Below are 21,831 nucleotides of genomic sequence, written 5' to 3'. Positions count from 1 at the left end.
TGTCGCGTCTGTAGCACGTCATCTTCGTGGTGTAGCAATTTTAATGGCCAGTAGTGTAAATCATGCCGCAGAACAGCATGTATCAATAAAACGAAACCAATTCATACTCTATTGAACGCCAGGTCAGCAACAAAGTTTAGCAGACCTTCTCCGATAGGGGTGTGACAATCATACCAGAAGTGGCACTGGTAAAGACCAAAAAAAAAAATGCTAAGTCACCGTCGTCGATGTAGCATCGGTTTAGAAGCACGAAACAGAAGCCGAAAGCTCCCGATTTCCCTGAAGGAGCTCCTGGGAGCGCTGGAGGCGACAACAGGTGGCGAGCCACCGCGCTTGCTTCCAATCAGATCGGATAATGGCGGGCCGCCCGGCCGCGGGCATAAATTACCCGGAATGCCCGCTGGCAGCCGGAATTTATACAGCAGCGGCCGCGCCAAACAAAGGAGCCAGTCGGCTCATTAGAAGGTCGGCAGCCGCTGCCGACACTGTGAGACGACCGTGCATCGCGCCGGGCGCCCCTACCTGCCCATCGCTGCCCAGCGCTCAATTACCGGACCGCATAAATCCCGGGAGTTGCAGACGCCCATCAGATGGAGAGAAACGGCGTCTTCCGAAGGGTCGCAGAAAGCGTAATCATCTGACTGGCTCATCAGGACGTGTCACAGGAGATAACTGCAGTGTGTTAACTGTAAGACGGCAGAATTGTGAGGGGAGTGAGGGAAGAGGAGGAAGTAAGCATTGGCTGGCGAGGGGAGAGGAGCCGTTGGGGGGAGGACAAGGCACGCCTACCAGTTGCAGTGCTGGCACTACAAACTGCGCGTCATGCTTACACGAAAGCAGACGAAAGGCTTGGAAGTAAAACTCGCTTTAAATGTTCTTCGTAAACAAAACTAAAATCGTCATGTACATTAAAATCTATACATATAAAAATGAATGTATGTATGTTTGTCTACTATGCGCTCACAAACCATTCATCCGATTGCAATGAAACTTTGGTGAGTTGTTCTCCGAACTCCCGAAAAGAGTAATGGACGATATCGCAACCGTTAGGTCACTGTAGCATGTGTAGTGCAATTGATTATCATGACCCGGGTTCGATTCCCACTGCTCGCAATTTTGTTTTCATTTGATTTTATTTCATTCCCCACTATGTTAAACTATTAATTATAAAATTTAAATATACTTAAACAGGTCATATAGTATAACGTAACTGTCAATCTCTATATATAAAAATGAATGTATGTATGTCTGCCCTCTGTGCGTTCCCAAACCATTCATCCGATTGCGATGAAATTTTGGTGATTTGTTCTCCGTACGCCCACGAAGATGAGGAGATATGACGTCACAAACGATTTTCTCTGCCTCGTGATGACTGGGTGTTGTGTGATGTCCTTAGGTTAGTTAGGTTTAAGTAGTTCGGGGGGACTGATGACCATAGATGTTAAGTCCCATAGCGCTCAGAGCCATTTGAACCATTTTTGAACGTCACGAACAATGTGATGCCACCGCGGGAAAATACCCAGATTTGTGCATTCACTATTTGAGAATGAGAGCACTTAGCGACTAGCAACAAACGTTACATACAGTTTCAAACCTTTACGAAAATTTTTCTCGCTGACACCCCCCACAAAATAATGAAAGGAAAAAAGGTTATCGCTTACTATAGTTTCTCAGTACATACCGTAAATCTGCCGCAGTAGGCATGAGGTTTTAATGTATTATTTCGTTACTATTAACTCTAATCGCAACATATTTCGCATAAAGTATGCACATATATCAGTAAATGCGCCGGAAAATTTATGTCTGTTTACGACATATAATTCAGGAGATATGACGTGGTAAACATCGAGATGCGTGAATAAGAGCCGCGTCAGGCATGACGTTTTCTTCTATTATTTCTTCACTACTAACACTATTCGCAACACCTTTCGCAAACGTGTTAAAAAAGTATGTAAAACCACGGGCGTATTCCTAAAAAACTCCCGAGATGGGCCAGCAACTGCCTCTTCACTCATTTTGGTAATGTTTAGCACAACTGCACATTAAAAACACTCAGAACAGTACAGCGCAAAACAATAACGAAGCAGACGACACTGGCTGCCTTGTACAACACAGTCAGCTATGTAATGTTGGCAGCAGTCGAAACTGCGTACCTACCGAAGCCTCCCGACGTTTACCGACTTCTACCGATTCAGGACGGGAGAGGTCTGCCATCTAAAAGTTTACACACTGTAAGTGTACCTCGGTGACAAAAGTCATGTGATACCTCCAAACATCGTGTCGAACCTCCCTTTGCTGGGCATAGTGCAGTAACTCGACGTGGTATGGACTCAACGACTCAAGTCACTGAATATTGAGCCATGCTGCCTCTATAACCGTCCATAATTTCGGACGTGTTGCCGGAACAGGATTCCGTATACGAACTGACCTCTCGATTACGTCCCGTAAATGTTTGGTGGGATTCATGTCGGGCGAGCCGCGTGGCCAAACCATTCGCTCGAATTATCGAGGATGTTCATCAAACCAATCGCGAGTAATTGTGGCTCGATGACATGGCGAATTTTCATTCATAAAAATTTCATCGTTGTTTGGGAACATGGCGCCCATGAATGGCCCAAAATGGTCTCCAAGTAACCAGACATCCTCAGGAGCCAGCCCATTTCATGTAACCATACGGCACACCATTGTAGACCCACCACCAGCTTGCACAGTGCCTTGTTGACAACTTGGGTCCATGCCTTCGTGGGGTCTGCGCCACAATCGAATCCTGTCATCAGCTCTTACCAACTGAGATCGGGACTCATCTGACCAGGCCACGGACTTCCAGTCGTTTACGATCCACCAGATTTGGTCACGAACCCAGGAGAGCCGCTGCTGGCGACGTCGTGCTGTTAGCAAGGCACTCGCGTCGGTCGACTGCTTCTAAAGCCCATTGACGCCAAATTTTGCCGCACGTTCGTTGTACGTTCCACACTAATTTCTGAGGTTATTTCACGGACTGTTGCTTGCCTGTTAGCGCAGACAACTCGACGCAAACGTCACTGCTCTCAGTCGTCAACTGGAGGCCGTAGGCCACTGCGTTGTCGATGGTAAAGGGGTAATGCCTGAAATTCGGTATTCTCGGCACACTATTGACACTGTGGATCTCGGAATACTGAATTCTCTAACGATTTCTGAAATGTAATGTCTCAGTAATCTAGCTCCACCTACCATAATGTATTCAATGTGTGTTACTTCCCGTCATGCGGCCATAATCACGTCGGAAACCTCTTCTCGTGCTCGCCTGAGTGCAAACGACAGCTCCTGCCACTACACTGCACTATTACACCTACCACCATTTGTATATGTGCATATCGCTATTGATGACTTTTGTCACCTCACAAGGGAACCTCCCCATCGCACCCCCCTCAGATTTAGTTATACGTTGGCACAATTGATAGGCCTTAGAAAACTGAACATAGATCAATCGAGAAAACAGCAAGAAGTTGTGTGGAACTATGAAAAAATAAGCAAAAAATACAAACTGAATGCTCCATGTGCAAGATAGGCAACATCAAGGACAGTGTGAGCTCAGGAGCGCCGTGAGCAGCTGCGGAACGAGAGGTCCTTGATTCAAGTCTTCCTCAAGTGGAAAGTTTAATTTGCTATCTTCAGTTTATGTGATAAACTCTTATGTTTTCATCACTTTTTTGGGAGTGATTGTCACATCCACAAGAAAACCTAAATCGGGCAAGGTAGTAGAATCCTTTTACCCATTCGCCAAGTGTACAAGTTAGGTGGGTTGACAACATATTCCTGTCATGTGACGCACATGCCGTCACCATTGTCGTATAGAATATATCAGACGTGTTTTCCTGTGGAGGAATCGGTTGACCTATGACCTTGCGATCAAATGTTTACGGTTCCCATTGGAGAGGCACGTCCTTTCGCCTACTAATCGCACGGTTTTGCGGTGCGGTCGCAAAACACAGACAATAAACTTATTACAGTGAACAGAGACGCCAATGAACGAACGGACAGATCATAACTTTGCGAAAATAAAGAAAATAAATTTTTCACTCGAGGGAAGACTTGAACCGATGACCTCTCGTTCCGCAGCTGCTCACGCTAACCACGGGACCACGGCGCTCCTGAGCTCACACTATCCTTGATGTGACCTATCTTGCGCGTGGGCTACTCAGTTTGTCTATTTTGCTTTTTTTTTTTATAGTTCCACACAACTTCTTCCTATTTTTTCGGTTGATCTGTGTTCAGTTTTTCAAGGCCTATCCACTGTGCCAACTTATAACTAAATCTGAAGGGGTTGCGATGGGGAGGTTCCCTTGTCAGTATACAGGGTGGTCCCTTGATCGTGACCGGGCCAAATATCTCGGGAAATAAGCATCAAACGAAAAAAACTACAAAGAACGGAACTTGTCTAGCTTGAAGGAGCCATATGTTTGTGAGTATTACAGCGCCATCCATCACAAAGCGAAAAAAGTGGTCCAACTAAAACATTTATATTTCTGTACGTACTACACGAATATGTAATAAAAAATGGTGGTTCCTATTTTTAAAAAAACGCAGTTGATATCCGTATGGCCTATGGCAGTGCCATTTAGCGGGCCAATCATTGCGCCATCAGGTTTCAGCTAGACGAGTTTCGTTCTTTGTAGTTTTTTCGTTTGATGCTTATTTCGTGAGATATTTGGCCTGCTCACTATCAATGGACCACCCTGTATAGTACCTATTCCAGACCAAGGAAAAAGGAAATGGTAATTCCATACCAGAACTTTAATTCTCGAACTTGATAAAACAACCATAACAGAGACACATGACTAAAAGAGGGTGACTTTGAACAATAGATAATTATTAAGCTCACTAGACAAAATTCTGGTCATTTACGCTGGTAGCTTGGAGCTTCGCAGGAGGTGTAAAGTTGGTACCAAGTGGTCGTGTTCCTCTCCACCGCTAACGTAGATCACGGTAATGAAGTGTAATGCTTGTGACAGTCAGTTGTATGCAGTCGAATCAGTAACGTGGGTCAACGTGGAAACGTGACAGAATTGCTGAAAAGAGCTACCGTGTTTAGACATACTCATGACCACGCCATAGGTGAAGTTACCTGCTTTGTTTGTTTGATAAGACGGGCTGTCCAACGTGCCTACAAGGACTAGCGTATTACCCGCAACAGTGTAACACGCGGCTCGAAGACTGCTCCTAAAACGATTTTAACCAATCGGAGACGAATTTCATGCCTTTTCAATGACAATCGTTTCCATACCCGACAGAAATTGCTGCTGTCATTAAATGCTCCATTTCAACCAGTTTCCTTGCGAACACTGCCAATGAATTTCACGTGATGGATACTGGGAGTCGAGTATCCCAAAAAGGCCATTACTCACAGATTTCAGTGATATGAGAGCATGCTGAGAAGTTATGTCTCCGAATTTTTTTGTAAAAGCACTTAAAGCTTTATAAATAAAACAATCGTTATTAACATTCTACATCTTTATACTTCATGTCTACAGATTTGGAGCACGCTACCGCTAGAGGGCTCCGAATTGTAAGGTGTAATATGGCGGTGTGAAACGTAACTATGTCTGTGCATGAGAAATATTGTTCTATAGTCGAATTTCGAGTTCGAAGAGTTTGTCCACACACGGAACACCCTCTCCTTCAGCATGACAATGCCGGACCTCACAAGAGAGCTGCGACATCTGCAACAGTCCAATGTCATCGATCACCTCAAAAAATAAAGTCCCTACTCGGTCCCATCAGATTTTCATCTGTTTACAAATCTTAAAGAACACATTTGACGACTTTACTAAAACGGTGTTGAAGTCACGGATGAGGGGATGAGTTTATGGCTCCGTCAACCAAATCAAAAATTCTACAGAGCCGATATGACGAAGCGGTCCATCGTTGGAAGAAATATGTTCGTCGCCGGGGTGACCATGTAAAAAAAAAATATCTAGACAAAAAGAATGAAGATGTAGAATGCTGATAACATTTGTTTTACTGAAAAAGCCTTAAGTTTTCACATCAGAAATTCGGAGGCATTACTTGTCAGCATATCCTCGTAGACTGGCAATATCAAGCATTTGTGGAAACGCGAAACACCTTAAAATGGATGTACCATAAATTTACGTATATGGAAGTAATTGTTTTAAGTGTAGCCAGATACATAAGTGAAACTTCCAGATGATGATGATGATGTTTGGTTTGTGGGGCGATCAAGTGCGCAGTTATCAGCGCCCGTACAAAGTCCCAATTTTTACACTGTCCAATTGTTTACACAATCGAATCGAGTCACTTTCACGAATGATGACGATGATGATGATGATGATGATGAAATGATGAAGACAACACAAAAACCCAGTCCCCGGCTAGAGAAAATACCCAAACCAGCCGGGAATTGAACCCGGGATCCCGTGATCCAGAAGCAGTAACGCTAACCGCTAGACAACGAAATGCACACTGAAACTTCGAGGATGAAAAGGGTACAGACAAGACGGAAGTAGAGCTTATGAAAATTGGTACTGCCCACAAGTGTTGAAGTTCAGATAGATAGAACGGGTAACTAATGAAAAATCAATTAATGGAATTGGGGAGCAAAGATGTTTGTGGCATATTTAAGTTGAAAGAAGAGATATGTTGACAGGCTGCATACTGAAGCATGAACGAACAATCAGTTCAGTAACAAAGTGGGGGAAACGGGGGGAGGGGAGAATTGCAGAAGGAGACTGAAGCTGGCAAGGACAGACCAAGGTGCATGTTTTTGGATTTAGATTACAACAACAATATTGCACAAGCAACGTCAACGCTAAATGTTATTAGACTGACTAGTTCAAAATGGTTCAAATGGCTCTGAGCACTATGGGACTTAACTTCTGAGGTCATCAGTCCCCTAGAACTTAGAAGTACTTAAACCTAACTAACCTAAGGACATCACACACATCCATGCCCGAGGCAGGATTCGAACCTGCGACCGTAGCGGTCGCGCGGTTCCGGACTGTAGCGCCTAGAACCGCTCGGTCACTCTGGCCGGCTCACTGACTAGTAGTACAACAAATACAGCGATTTGTGATAATAGTAATAATGATATATGTTGTTGGGCGCGCGACGTCTGGGTCTCTAGGGCCTTTTCGAAGATTTTCGAGACGAGTTTGCAAAAACACGTAACAAGTTTTGAGATAAGCGCTGAGTAATGCTGTCAACGGTGATTTTGAGTTCCACAGGAAACTGCTTTTCTTCTTATAAAGCTGTTCTGGAGCGCAAGGATCTTAAGCGGAAAGCAAGAAGTAATGTTCTTCCCCCCTCCTCTTCTCCCGCGCATGATGGTAGCATACGCTGTAGGGTACAGTTTATATTGGCGGGCGGGGGGGGACGTTAACCACTTTATGCTCAGAATCATTTGCTGCTAAAAATAGCGTCCAAGAGTTCCGTGTTGTGGTCGAGTGTTGTCATATAGTGCATAGCAAGAATGTTTCCTCTAGAGACATAAAAACCACAGCCCCACGTGGACAGACGAGCAAAGTCTATGCACGCAGGTACTAGTTACAACATATCCGTTTCGCCGACAGTTGATAGCTGACAGTGGGTCACTTCTCATCAAATCAACATTTTATTCATGTCTTGCTGTAGTATTGTTTTTTAATTTTCTGGAAGCGTTTCGCAATTAATGTAGAAAACATGAATGTTCTAAAAGAGTATACAGCATTGTTTCTGCATGTATTAGTCACACATTTTAAACAGTTACACCCCAAATTTACACGTAAAATGGTATCAGAATGTATTTTTCTCATTTTTTAGGAAAAAAGTACAATTTCGCCGATATAAAAGATTAAGACGCGATTTGTTTAAAACTTTGATTAATAAATGTAAACCAAAATTGTATAGTATTCCACAAAGATCCCCTTCACACAAAAGGCGAAATGCGTATGATAAATTGAATACCAATATTTCAGCAATAAAAAAGCCTGTAATTTATAAACGAATTTTATGTAGTGTACACATAGAAGAAACCTGGGGATACCGGAAGGTTTCAGCTGGATTGTGTAATGGTAAGACAGAGATTTCGGAATCAGATTTTAAATTGTAAGTCATTCCCAGGAGAAGATGTGACCTCTGACCACAAATTATAGTTTGTGAATTGTAGATTAAAACTGAAGAAATTGCAAAAGGTACGAAATTAAGGAGATGGAACCCGTATAAACTGAAAGTACCGGATGTTGTTGAGAGTTTCAGAGGAAGCATTAGGCAACGTTTGACAAGAACAGGGGAAAGAATGCAGCAGAAGATGAATCGGTAGCTTTGTGAAACAAAATAGTGAAGGCGCCAGAGGATCAAATAGGTAAAACGACAAGGCCTAGTAGAAATCATTGGATTACGCAGGAGATATTGAAATTAACTGATAAAAGGAGTAAATGAAGTAGACGAAAGGGACTACAAACGTCTAAAAAATGACATTGACAGGAAGCGCAACATGGCTAAGCAAAAATATCTAGAGGACAAATGTGAGGATTTAGAACCATAAATCACTAGGGGAAAGATAGATATCGCCTACAGGAAAATTAGAGACACCTTTGGAGAAAAGAGAAGTAGATGCATGAGTATCAAGAGCTCACATGGAAAAGCAAGGAAGCGAAAGCTGAAAGGTGGAACGGGTAAATAGTCTACACAAGCGAGATGTACTTCAGGCAATATCATAGAAATGGAAGAGGAAATAGATGAAGACGAGATAGGAGATACGATATTGTGAGAAGAATCTGACAGAGCACTGAAAGACCTAAGTCGAAACAAGACTCTGAGATATACCATCAGAACTACTGATAGCCTTGGAAGACAGATCTATGAGACAGGTGACATCCATCAGAGTTCAAGAAAACAATTCGAATTCCAAAGAGGGCAGTTGCTGACAGGGATGAAACTTACCGAACTATCATTTTGATAAAACGTGGTTGCAAAATAATAATAAGAATTCTTTGCAGAAGAATGGAAAACTGGTAGAAGCCGACCTCTGACATGATAAGTTTGGATTTCGGAGATGTGTAGGTACACGCGAGACGATACTGACCCTACGACTTCTCACAGGTTAAGGAAAGGCAAACCTACGTTTATAGCATTTGTAGACTTAGAGATGGCTTTTGGCAATGTTGACTAGAATATTCTTTTTCAAATTCTGAAAGTGGCAGGAGTAAAATACAGGAAGCGAAAGACTGTTTATATTTACGATTTGTCTAGAAATTAGATGGCAGTTATAAAAGTCGAGAGGCATGAAAGGGAATCAGTGGTTGAGAAGGGAGTGAGACAGGGTTTTAACCTATCCCCGATGCTATTCAATTTGGGCACTGAGCAAGCAGTAAAGGAAACGAAAGAAAAATTTGGAGTAGGAATTAAAGTCCGGGGAGAAGAAATAAAAACTTTTAAGTTTGCCGATGGCATTGTAATTCTGTCAAAGACAGCAAAGGACTTGGAAGAGCAGTTGAACGGAATGGACAGTATCTTCAAAGGTGGATATAAGATGAACAAAAACAAAAGCAAAACGAGGATAATGGAATGTATTCGAATGAAATCAGGTGAAGCTGAGGGAATTAGATTAAGAAATGAGACACTAAAAGTAGTAGATGAGTTTTGTAGTTTTGGCAGCAAAATAACTGATGATGGTCGAAGTAGAGAGGATATAAAATGTAGACTGCAATGGCAAGGAAAGCGTTTCTGAAGAAGAGAAATTTTTTGACAACGAGTGTAGATTTAAGTGACAGGAAATCTTTTCTGAAAGTATTTTTATAGAGTTGTAGCCATGTATGGAAGTGAAACATGGACGCCAATTTAGTACTGGAGAGAAGTGTTGGCGATGGAAATCGTAAAGAAAGACCAAGAGATGATTCAGAAGGATGTAGGTTGCAGTAGGTACTCGGTGATGAAGAGGCTTGCACAGGACAGAGTAACATGGAGAGCTTCATCAACATTTACATAGTTGCTGCGAAAAATATCGACGTCAACAAATTTGTAGTACGTATTTATTCGACACATACTGGAACAGTCCTCCACTGATCTGCAAAGAGAGCTCATGTTAACACGCCCACTGTAATAATTTCTGTTTCCTGTAACAAGCTATAAATGGTACACACGTGGCGACAATCTTGTATATACAGCACTAGAATGAAGACTTTGGTGCACAGTACTCGAAGATATTATACGTCTGGAGGCAGTATCATGGTTCGATCGAAGCGATGTCAGATCGCTGTTCTTGTGCTTCGAGTTTATAATGGCTTGTGAAATTGCTTTAATGTCTTAGCCATAATGACCCTCTTTGATTTAACTATTGTCAGTTTAACTGTCTAGATCTAATCGCTGACTTGAGCGTGCAAAACGGTATTTGCTAAACGTTAGATTTAATCTTTGGTTTACTTTTAAATTCTTTGCTTTTCAAGATCAGTTACTGAAAGATTTTTTCCCCCATGTGTGAATGACAACTCGGGGACTGCGACTTATTTTGAACCACTGAAAATTTATTTTCTTTCCTTTTAAATGTAAGTGCTTTACAATGACCAAACGTGGTTTGTGAACGAGTCCCTGCAAAACAACTAATAGCCCCACACCAATCGAGATGAAAATTACAAAAAGAAACTCAAAATAGAGGCTAAGTGCCACAACCACATCATATCTCAACTTAATTTCAGATTTTCAAAATATAAGCCTCTTGAGGTGTTGGACTCTTGCGTGCTAAATTTAATGTCACTCATCACTTTTACTACAGATATAATAGCAGCAGTTGGAATTCCCACTTTCAAATGGGCAGTGTAGTCTCAATGGTTACGTCACTAATTATATGCACGGGAAAATGGGTTATCTATCATTGCTAACACTCAATTATCTTATAGTGTGCCTTCATGAACCGCGAGAGACGGGTAGGCGCACATACAGTAAAATAGCGGATATGTTCTTAGTGTTTAAAATTGTATTATATTTCGTGCGGTTCTAGGCGCTGCAGTCTGGAACCGCGAGACCGCTACGGTCGCAGGTTCGAATCCTGCCTCGGGTATGGATGTGTGTGATGTCCTTAGGTTAGTTAGGTTTAACTAGTTCTAAGTTCTAGGGGACTAATGACCTCAGAAGTTGAGTCCCATAGTGCTCAGAGCCATTTTTTTTTTTTTTTTGTATTATATTTACCTAAGTTAAGAATAAGTGGCCCGAAATGACGTCATGACCATGTGAGCAGAAATGTTGGCGTGTTGGATCCTTAGAATAAGCTATGTATAAAGGGAGCGATGCTCTGTTACCATAGTGGATGTCTGGGGGCGTTGGGGATGTATATCGGTGGGTTGAAGTGTTTGTTTTGTACGATACTTGGAACACGTACAGAATGGAGATACTCCCAATTTATCTTCTGAATCAGGATTGTTATGCAATTCAGTGTATGGTATGCAAGAGATTAGGTTAGCTCACCCTGAATATAGGACTTACAATGGGAGGCTGACATATTTCAAAGGCTGGTCTTTAACTATCAAGCAAAGTCCTGACAAAGTACGAGTAACTACCGAGCGGGGCATCACAGTGGTTAGCACACTGGACTTGCATTCGGGAGGACGACGGTTCAAACCAGAGTCCGTATTGGAGTGTATTGTAGGCCGATTTTAAGTTTTCCGTGATTTCCCTGAACCGATTAAAGTCAATGGTGTAAATCCTATACTTTGGCATACTCCATTCGAATACATGACGAGAGAAAAACCTCTGGGAGAGAAGATGTATTTCAGCCAGAAACACATGGCTGTATTAGGGTCTGTATGGAAGTATATGGGCAGTTTTTTACTTGATCAGCGTGTGAAACTGGGATAGAAGGGTGACCGATAATACTGCTGTATTGTACCTTCCACGATGCTCTGTACAGTCGCTTACAGTGCAGTTTTTTTAGATGTGGAATGTTCATACATAATGGAGTTGTCTGAAAGCAAACGAGAAGACCTTGATGGAAATGGTAGTTGACATGAACGGAACTAAATCTGTTGCACATTAATAGGACTACAGATCCCGCACATTGCCATCGGAAGCGTTAACTGCCGTAAAATGTCTAGCAGAAAGCATCTGGAGCGAACTGAACCAGAATGCAGAAGAATATGTCAGGCTCAAATTCATTTGCGTGGATTTTTAAGAGGAATTGATCCACCTCCTAAGAAGTAACATCGTTGGAGGTGAGTGGTACCAATTCCCGTCGGTATGTCACCTCGGGAATGTGGCACTGACACAGATTTGGTCTGGCCTGTAGTTGTTGGTTAATCGAGAGCCCTCGATGTACCATAGTTGAATGATCGCGTACGTACTGGGTTTCCATCTAAATAAACAACTACCCCTATGCGTATGCGTATTACCTATGCTGATACACTCTGCTATAGACGGAATGCAGTATCATGGTCGCCCCACTATGTAACAGCGCGTGGGGGTAAGAAACGTGTAATGCTGTGATTAAGTCCTGAGTCTCCCCCTATCCTTGCAGTAACTCTGAATTATGCGTGGAGATGATGGCTGTTGCATTAACGTCAAAGATTCAATGGATAGTATAATGGAAGCTCTGTGATACTGTTAGATTCGTATTATGGAGGTGTGTTCCATTTGATGCTATCAATGAAGACCCAGGCATCATTACACTGTCGTATTTCTAGTGTATTAGGATTACGATAAAGGAGATTAGGACATTTACAGGGACATATTTATAGGCAATCATCACATATCGATTAATTGCAGATGTATCAGATTTTATTTGTATAGCATAGGTGCAGCAGTAAGGCTTCCTTGGATATTAAAAGACTAAATGTGGCTCAGCTATCATAGAGGAGACTAGAATATACACAGAGTTATACATACATTCATTTTTACTCGATCATTACGCATGTTACTGTAAAGGGAACGAATAAACCGATAACACCGCTACGACGTAGTCCACACCGTGCAGTGGTTTGCGGAATAGGTATTTAGATGTAGGCTCCTGTCTACAGCAGGGTTGCGACACCGGTAAGCTGTAGCGATTTACAGAGAAATGAGGGTTGGTGGGCGTTGGAGCTGAATGTAGATAAATGTAACTATTGAATATAAAACAGACGAAGAGACGTGCTACTGTTGTATTACGTCATTGAATACGAATCACTACAAGCAGCACCAATCGTAAAAAACATCTGGACGTGAGCATCCATATGGTGGCGAATATCTCTCTGAACGTTAGTGTGCGATTTTTTCACGTTGTGATAGCTCTTTACAGGTAGCGACGGGTAGAGGATGGACAGTCTTCTAACTAATGGAGCAGTGCTGTCACAACGTGATGGGATTTCGAGAGAATTGGAAGGGATTTGTGACTCGCCTGGCGACATCTTTTACTTGTCAAAATCAGATGGATTCAAATGTTATATACCAAAGTCTGGAAGATTCGTGAGAATATGGCGGGTAAGCGCTACTGTGACAAAAGAGGAGCTGGGAGGTGATCTCTACACCGCTTCTTCTAAGTGTTGTGAGCAAACATATTACAGCCTCTCATATTCCTCTCGCGAAGTGACAGCAATGACAAAATTAGGGAATAATACGAAGGTTTCTAGTGAGAGACAATCAGCGGCAAAAGTTCCGTCTTTTGTTTTCTTGATAAATAACAGACCGCATTCGTCTGTGAGTTTTGTGTGCCTATAAGTGGATGGACTGATACCACAATAGGTAGACTACATTTACGTTTACAACTATATGCATACTTCGCACGCCATCGTACGGTGAATAATTTCCTTTTCTACTAGCGCTCATACGAAGGCAAATCGTATGCTAGTGGCAGCAGAATTATTCTGAAGTCAGTTTCATATGTCGGTTCTCAACGGTGTTTCTCAATAGTGTTCCTCCAAAAGGCCATCGCCTACCCACCAGAGACCTCCATTTGACTTACCTGGCGAGTGTAATCTGACTGCAGGAAGAAAAAAATTACTCACTATGCAGAGAGACTCTCATGATCAGTTTAATTAATTATTCAATCAATTCTAGTCCTGTGATGCAGGACGTAAACTACTAAGCTGATATGAAGCGAGTTTTTTTTTTTTAATCGGATGAGAGACTACTTAAAGGAAATATAGCCTATGCCATACTGTTGTACAGGATTTTCGCACTAAGAGCGATACTTTAGCGATTTGAAAACGCGTGTACGTGTCTATTTCTTCTGTCTTCGAAAATAATCCGTATTAAAGGGAGGATTTACACTTAACGGGAGAAATTCGCTGTGTATGGACGACAACATCCACATCTCGGTCTGGGTAAAGTGGAGTGATGCAACTGTGGGAGTCTACGTTGGGTTTGGAACTGCGATTAAAACGCTCAAGCCGCACCTGCTTGTTTCGTAGTGTTCTAGGGGTTAGCGACGCCTCTCCGTGCTCAGCGGCACACCTGGTCACTAACGGTCTGTCGACTGGAAGACGCGGCTTTGCCTCTCGCGACCGGCAGGTACAAAGAAATACTCCGACCTGTCGGCTCTTCAGGCAAACAATACACTCGGCAGATGACGCTGGACTAGACTGAGGGTGACCGGCCGTCTTGAGACATTTACTGAGTATATTGGTGGGACCTGTGATAATACTCAGTAAATGTCTGAAGATGGCCTTGTAAGCCGAAAACCGGTTAGTAATAAAAGTAATATTGTAGAACAAAAGCAAACTGTTGCTTTTCATTTATTACTTTATCAGTCGATAAACGACAGCGTCATCTGCAAACAACCGAAGACGGCTGCTCAGATTGTCTGCCAAATCGTTTATATAGATAAGAAACAGCAAAGGGCCTATAACACTACCTTAGGGAACGCAAGAAATCACTTCTCTTTTACTCGATGGCTTTCCGTCAATTACTACCAACTGTGTCCTCTTTGACAGGAAATCACGGATCTCGTCACATAACTGAGACGACATTCCATAAACACGCAATTTCACTACGAGCCGCTTGTGTGGTACAGTATCAAAAGCCTTCCGGAAATCCAGAAATAGGGAATCGTTCTGTAACACCATGTCAAAAGCACTCAACACTTCATGCGAACAAAGAGCTAGTTGTGTTTTACAAGAACGATGTTTTCTAAACCCATGTTGACTGTGTGTCAATAGACCGTTTACTTGGAGATAATTCATAATGTTCGAACACAATACTTGTTCCAAAATCCTGCTGCATATCGACGTTAACGATATGGAATTATACTTAACTGCATTACTCCTACTACCTGCCGGCCTGAGTGGCCGTGCGGTTCTAGGCGCTACAGTCTGGAACCGCGAGACCGCTACGGTCGCAGGTTCGAGTCCTGCACCGTGCATGGATGTGTGTGATGTCCTTAGGTTAGTTAGGTTTAAGTAGTTCTAAGTTCTAGGGGACTGATGACCTCAGAAGTTGAGTCCCATAGTGCTCAGAGCCATTTGAACCATTTCTACTACCTTTCTAGAATATTGGTGGGACCTGTGCAACTTTCCAGTCTTTGAGTACGGATCTTTCGTCGAGCGAACGGTTGTATGGAGTTAATGCATCAGCACAATCCGAAACGAACCTAATTGGTATACAGTCTGGACCAGAAGACTTCCTTTTATTAAGTGATTTAAGTTGCTTCACTACCCTGTGGATATTTAAATATTATTATAAGTGGAATTATTAATTGAAATAAAATTTATATGTGCAAAGTATCAAAGTATAAACTAGGAACAAGCAAATATGACAAAAATATAGTTACTATTGTTATTGATGATGATGTTAAGAATAGGAGTCACAGATGTGTTCATGGCTGTAAAAAAGTGATATATTATGACATGTAGAATTCGAAGAGGGATTTAAATAGACATACTGGCCCAGCATACAAGGGCATACCCACTAGGAAGCAGGGGAGGGAAGGTGACCAGCCACGACAACATCCTACCCCCCCCCACCCCCACCCCTAAAAAAATCTGCCCTAGAAAAAATTACGATATTCGCAAATTCCGTACAGATTATATTTTCTAACTTAAAAAAATTGTAGGTAACTGGTATCTGCTATTAAGTGCTGGTATTAGTATGTCTAGTGGCTGATAAATACAATGTTTAAGGCGTATCTCCCCCTTCTACGAAACACACTTCCCACCATGCTTTCTCCCTAGGTCAAATTCTTGTCAGTAAGGGAAATTGAGAGAAGAGAAAGAGAGAAAGGTCAGATGGGAAAGGAGGATACAAAGTAGAAGTAAGATAACAAAGGATTCATTCGAAAACAAGAGCAGATATTATTGTCGTTTCAAACAGAAACGTCATTAGTTATCTTTGAGGCTGGAAGTGAGATTCATTGGTTCAAATGGCTCTGAGCACTATGGGACTTACAATCTGAGGCCATCAGTCCCATAGAACTTAGAACTACATAAACCTAACTAACCTAAGGACATCACATACATCCATGCCCGAGGGAGGATTCAAACCTGCGACCGTAGCGGTCACGCGGTTCCAGACTGAAGCGCCTAGAACCGCTCGGCCACACCGGCCGGCTTGTCATTCATTTCTCTGCTACTGTCTTCTTCTTTTCCCTAGCATTTCTCACGTATTTACAAGGTCTGCTTTTTCAGCATTTTGCTATGACCTGTTGATGGTGTCCTCGTAAGACACAAGCGCTTGTTACCTGAATCAGTCACCAACTGGCCAGTATTAGAGCCATGGGTCATAAATTAGGCCTAGTAGGGGTATTTAATAAGGCTCAAGTTCTTTAATTATTATATAAGTAGAAATTAAAATAATACGCCGTCAGATTAAAGATTGCTATGTGGTTGTAACAAAGTAATGTAATGGCAAAGGAGTCATTTCAATAAAAAAAGTAGTAGTACTCCTGAAATTTAAAAAAATAGCAGTTGACATTTACAAAGAACAAAATTTAAGGAAACAAAACAATGTTATTTTGTCCATATTTTGCAGCTTAAAACGTGACTGTATTCAAAACATTGGGGGTATGAATTAAACAACGCCTTCAGTCACAACTTTTTCGTGTTTTATTAACTACACGATGCATTTCGGACCCTGTGGGTCCATCATCAGGTGTAATTTGTCCGAATACATGTTTTATTTCTTCTCTTGAATGAGGTGAAATGCATATTCCTGTCACGAAAAAGTTTAATGTTAGGTTATGAATTTCGTAAGTCGAACGCGGACAATATGTGCAAAATAGTGGAAAATGAACAGTGTAAACGTACCACATAATCCAAGGAAAGCATTTTTAACATTTCAGCACCGCCAAACATTCTTTTCTTCGTCGTTTTAGTAAATGTCATTCAGGAGGCACATTAGCAGCAAATACACAAAAGCAAGACAACGAGTGGACACACTGTGAAGGGAGAGAAAATATTTGCCAGTATCCGATAAATGGGCACCATATATAAAAAAATGACAACCTTTTCAGAAAAACAAAGGTAACAATTGCATTCTCAACCAATATCAAGTTAGGAAACTTACTCATTCATAATGTAGAATCAAACACACAAATATACAAACAACAGCGGAGTGTACAAAGTATCATGCCCCAGTTGTCCTGCCTACTATGTAGGGGAAAAAGTCACAAACTTCAAGACCCGTTTTCAAAAATATGTAAATGCTTTCAGGATCAAGAATTTCGAAAAATCAGTCATTCCACAACATATGTTAGAAACGAAACATGTCATCAGCAGTCTAGAAAACAATTTGGTAATACTACATAACAAAGCCAATGGTAAGACCCCAAATCTCTTAGAATAACTGGAGATATGCCTCCACAAAATCAAAAAACAGAATCTATGTTAAATAAACAAACAGATTTCGCAAGACATAGTTATTTCAGTAATTTTAAAGACCTATTCTAAAGTTATTTCTTGCCTATGTCAATTGTTTAATAGTTATATCTTTGACACTATGAATAAATTCATCTTTGACAACACCATGTACAAAAACATCTGTGAAGTGGTTATAAACATGTGTGTGCAAATGTGCCTCCTGAATGACATTTACTAAAAGGACGGAGAAAAGAATGTTTGCCGGTGCTAAAACGTTAAAAATGCTTTCCTTGGATTATGAGGTACGTTTACACTGTTCATTTTCCACTATTTTTCACATATTGTCCGCGTTCGACTTACGAAATTCATAACCTAACATTAAACCTTTTCGTGACAGGAATATGTATTTCACCTCATTCAAGAGAAGAAATAAAACATGTATTCAGACAAATTACACCTGACGATGGATCCACAGGGTCCGAAATGCATCGTGAAGTTAATAAAACACGAAAAAGTTGTGACTGAAGGCGTTGTTTAATTCATACCTCCAACAAAACAATGTATAATGCAATGTGAAAATCTCAGCCAAACGTAGTAAAATGTTCAGTTGTCTCATTACAGGTCATTCTCACAACCAACACAATAAGAGATTCAATATTTTTACAATATAAATCCGCAGCTTCTTCGTGAACACATTCCTTGCACGTCATGCATAGCCGTATATCTAAAACCACATCCTCTCGACATAATTCTTAGTAGCACGATTCCTTTGTGCCTTCTTCGTTTTGGGTACTACTATGCCATGACTGATTTTCCAAGAAGCTTATTTTTTTAGGTTAAGAAATTTAGTTTTCTCCATGCTCTATCCTTCCGATATTTGTTTTGAACCACTGTGTTGTTATGGTGTCCTTTTCCTACAAACAAAAGCTTCGAATAAATTGTTGATGGCTTACCGCAAGCAGCCACAAGATGGTTTTAGGCTACGCTATTCAGTAAGTACAGCTACCAATGTCGAATTTATACAATTCATCATCAGAGGGCTTTCATGTTCTCGTTAACAGATGCGATGCATTGGTTTATTTGTGAACAGTTTAAGTTAGATACGGTGGCAATTAGTAAAGTGAGGCGGCAGTGTGAACCGGTCGCGTGAAAATAGGTTTTTAACACAAAATCAAATGGATCTAATGCAGAAACAGATCCGATAACGAACAACAAAATAAGAGTGCAGGTAAGCTATCAACAACAGCATAGTGAACACATTACGATGTCCAGGACAGACAAAAACCCACTACAGCAGTACCAGTTCTGAAGATGATTTTGAAACCACATTTCAAACTAAGACATTTCCAGGGGAGGATATGGACACTGGCCATGATTTATTGGTTAAGTTAGTCAGTTTTCAGTTCGAAGATAGTTTTGAATAGCACAGTTCTTTTCTTGGCATGGTCCTGTTGGAGGTGGTATGTCATTGTCTTCCTCCGACCTTTGAACTGACTTACCTAGCCAGTTAGAGGGGGACCTACAGTTTAACGTAAATTCCGAACCACGGTGCAACTCGTCATCTTTCACATCAACAAACACTGACGGATGTGAAAGACGTGGTAAGTGACACATAAAAATTCTGGGACTGACCAGGGATCGAAGCTGAGGCGTTTGGGTTTGTAGTCTGGCATTTTACCTTTTTTGTTGTGTATTTCTTTCGATCTATTTCGTCGTCCCATTTTCGTCATTTGATTCGGGAGGGGGCGGCAATGTCGCACGACATCTCTCAAATTCCACCCGCAAGAACTTCATTCAGTTTTTTATTTTTTTTTAATTACTGGTGGTCACCACTCCTGTGACCGAATACACTGATCTATCATGCCGACTCGTCACTCAGCCACCGAGACACACTAATTTGTTGGTTACGAACTGCATAATAAAACTAAAGAAATAGCAGAACTGTAGGAAATATAGGAGATGGGACGTGGATATACTGGAAGATCCAGATACTGAAGAGTGTTTCTGGGGGAACATTACGAAGCGATTTTCTGAAACAGAAGATAGGAATACAACAGAAGGTGAATGGATAGCTTTAAGAGACGATATAGTGAAGGTAGCAGAGGATCAAATAGGAAAAAAAGGGTCATGAGCAAATCCTAAACGAGGTCTGGAGAAGAGGGACATATAGAAATGCAGAAATGATGCAGACAAAAGGGAAAATAGGCGTAAAAAAAGTGAGACTGACGCAACATGCAAAACGGTAAACCAGATAGGACAGAATGGAGATGCAAAGCTGCAAAAGCATACATGATTACGAGAAGCACAGACGTCGTCTAATTAAAAATTGATTGGACCTTTGGAGAGAAGAGTAGCACCTGTGGCTATACTGTATTAAGAGCTAAAATACGGAGCCAGTACTAAGCAAAGAAACGAAGGCTGGAAGGGGAAAGGAATATGTAGAAGGGCTACACAATATCTGCAAACTTGAACACAGTGTCGTAGAATGATAGGAGTAAGTAAATTCAGCCGCAATGGATATATGATACTGTGAGAAGAATTTGTCAGAACACTGAAAACCCAAAGTCGGAACAAGGTTGCTGGATATCTGATTTTGCCCACTATAAATGGTTGTTTTTGAAAGCCTGCGACTGTGATGCAATGGATTTGTTTTATAAATAACTTTCCTGCTACCAGTCACGATTTTCTTTTGTTCATATTTTAGACGACGCATTTCGGGAAATGATTCCCATTTTCAGGTTTGTATTTCTTTGTTCTATACCATTTTTAAGTAATGTTTTCAATATATGATGGTCTGCTTTGATTTGTTGACTTTACTACAATACATAAAACATAAAACTACAATACATAAAACAAAAAACATAAAACAGCTTTATTTATCGATTTTTATATGTAGTAATGGCGAAATTTTGAAGAACTAGTAGTTACAGTTTACTTATGGTCCATTTGTGCAGAGTCTCACACTTGTTTAACATGACTCACAACTTTCAATGCACAGTACACATCGAGAATAGCTTACAAACACAAAAATTTACGAAGATGTTTTCAGATGTAATTGACATCTGCGTAACTGTTTATGCAACTTATTCTCAATGTGTACTGTGCACTGAAAGTCTTGAGTGATGTTTAACGCGTGTGAGACTGCACAAACGGACCATAAGAAACCTCTAAGTACAAGTTATTCCAAATTTCGCCACTACTACGTATAAAAATCAATAACCAACTAAAAATTGAGCATTTTTATATATTGCACGGAAAGTCAACAAAACAAGGCAATATTACTTAAAAAGTCATAGACAAAATACATACTTGAAAATAGGAATCATCTCCCGAAACGCGTAGTGTACAATATGAATGAAAAAAAGTCGTGACTCGTAGCAGAAAAGTGATTTATAAACCAATCCAAGGTTGCTGGAGTAGACAACATTCCATCAAAATTAGTGAGATCGTTGAGAAAAAAATTGGAGTGGACAGTTATCTTCTGTTAAGTTCAGTAGTACTTCGAGATACAAGCAGAGAAACCCCGTGGAGTAATTCAGAGACCATCAGTCAGGAAATGATACCAGAATAAAACAATCGAGCTCAGAATAAATCCGATGTTAAAGTATCTCCTACACCTAAATCCTGGAAAAATTGCATTGGCATTCTAATCAATCTTGGAATCGATCATTGCTTTATCTTCTGTTATGCAAAAAAGAAAATAACTTTCAAGCAAACATCAATTCAGAAATATATGGGAGACGTGTTGGTAAGTATGTAGTATGGTACCTACGCCAATGTTCAGTCTCTGTTGTTCCAACGTGAACAGTGGCAAGTCAGATATTTACCAAAGAAAACACCCAACAGCCGTATATTTTCAGAAGTTGTTTTTTATTTACATCACCATTTCCGGCATCTCATTAATCCCATCTTCAGGCCCCTATACACTCCTTGTACAGAAGAACAGATACATTGACGTATGCCTAACTTGAGCCATCAGTACCTGGATTCCTCTAATTTTTTGTGGAGTGTGTTACGGAATCCAAATACTGATTATTCCGGTTATGCATGTATAGACGTACCTGATTATCTATACAGGTGCCTGAAGATGGCATTAATGAGA

This window comes from Schistocerca piceifrons, chromosome 3 (genome assembly GCF_021461385.2).
Source record: "Schistocerca piceifrons isolate TAMUIC-IGC-003096 chromosome 3, iqSchPice1.1, whole genome shotgun sequence".
NCBI lineage: Eukaryota > Metazoa > Arthropoda > Insecta > Orthoptera > Acrididae > Schistocerca > Schistocerca piceifrons.
This window is presented reverse-complemented; position numbering follows the sequence as displayed.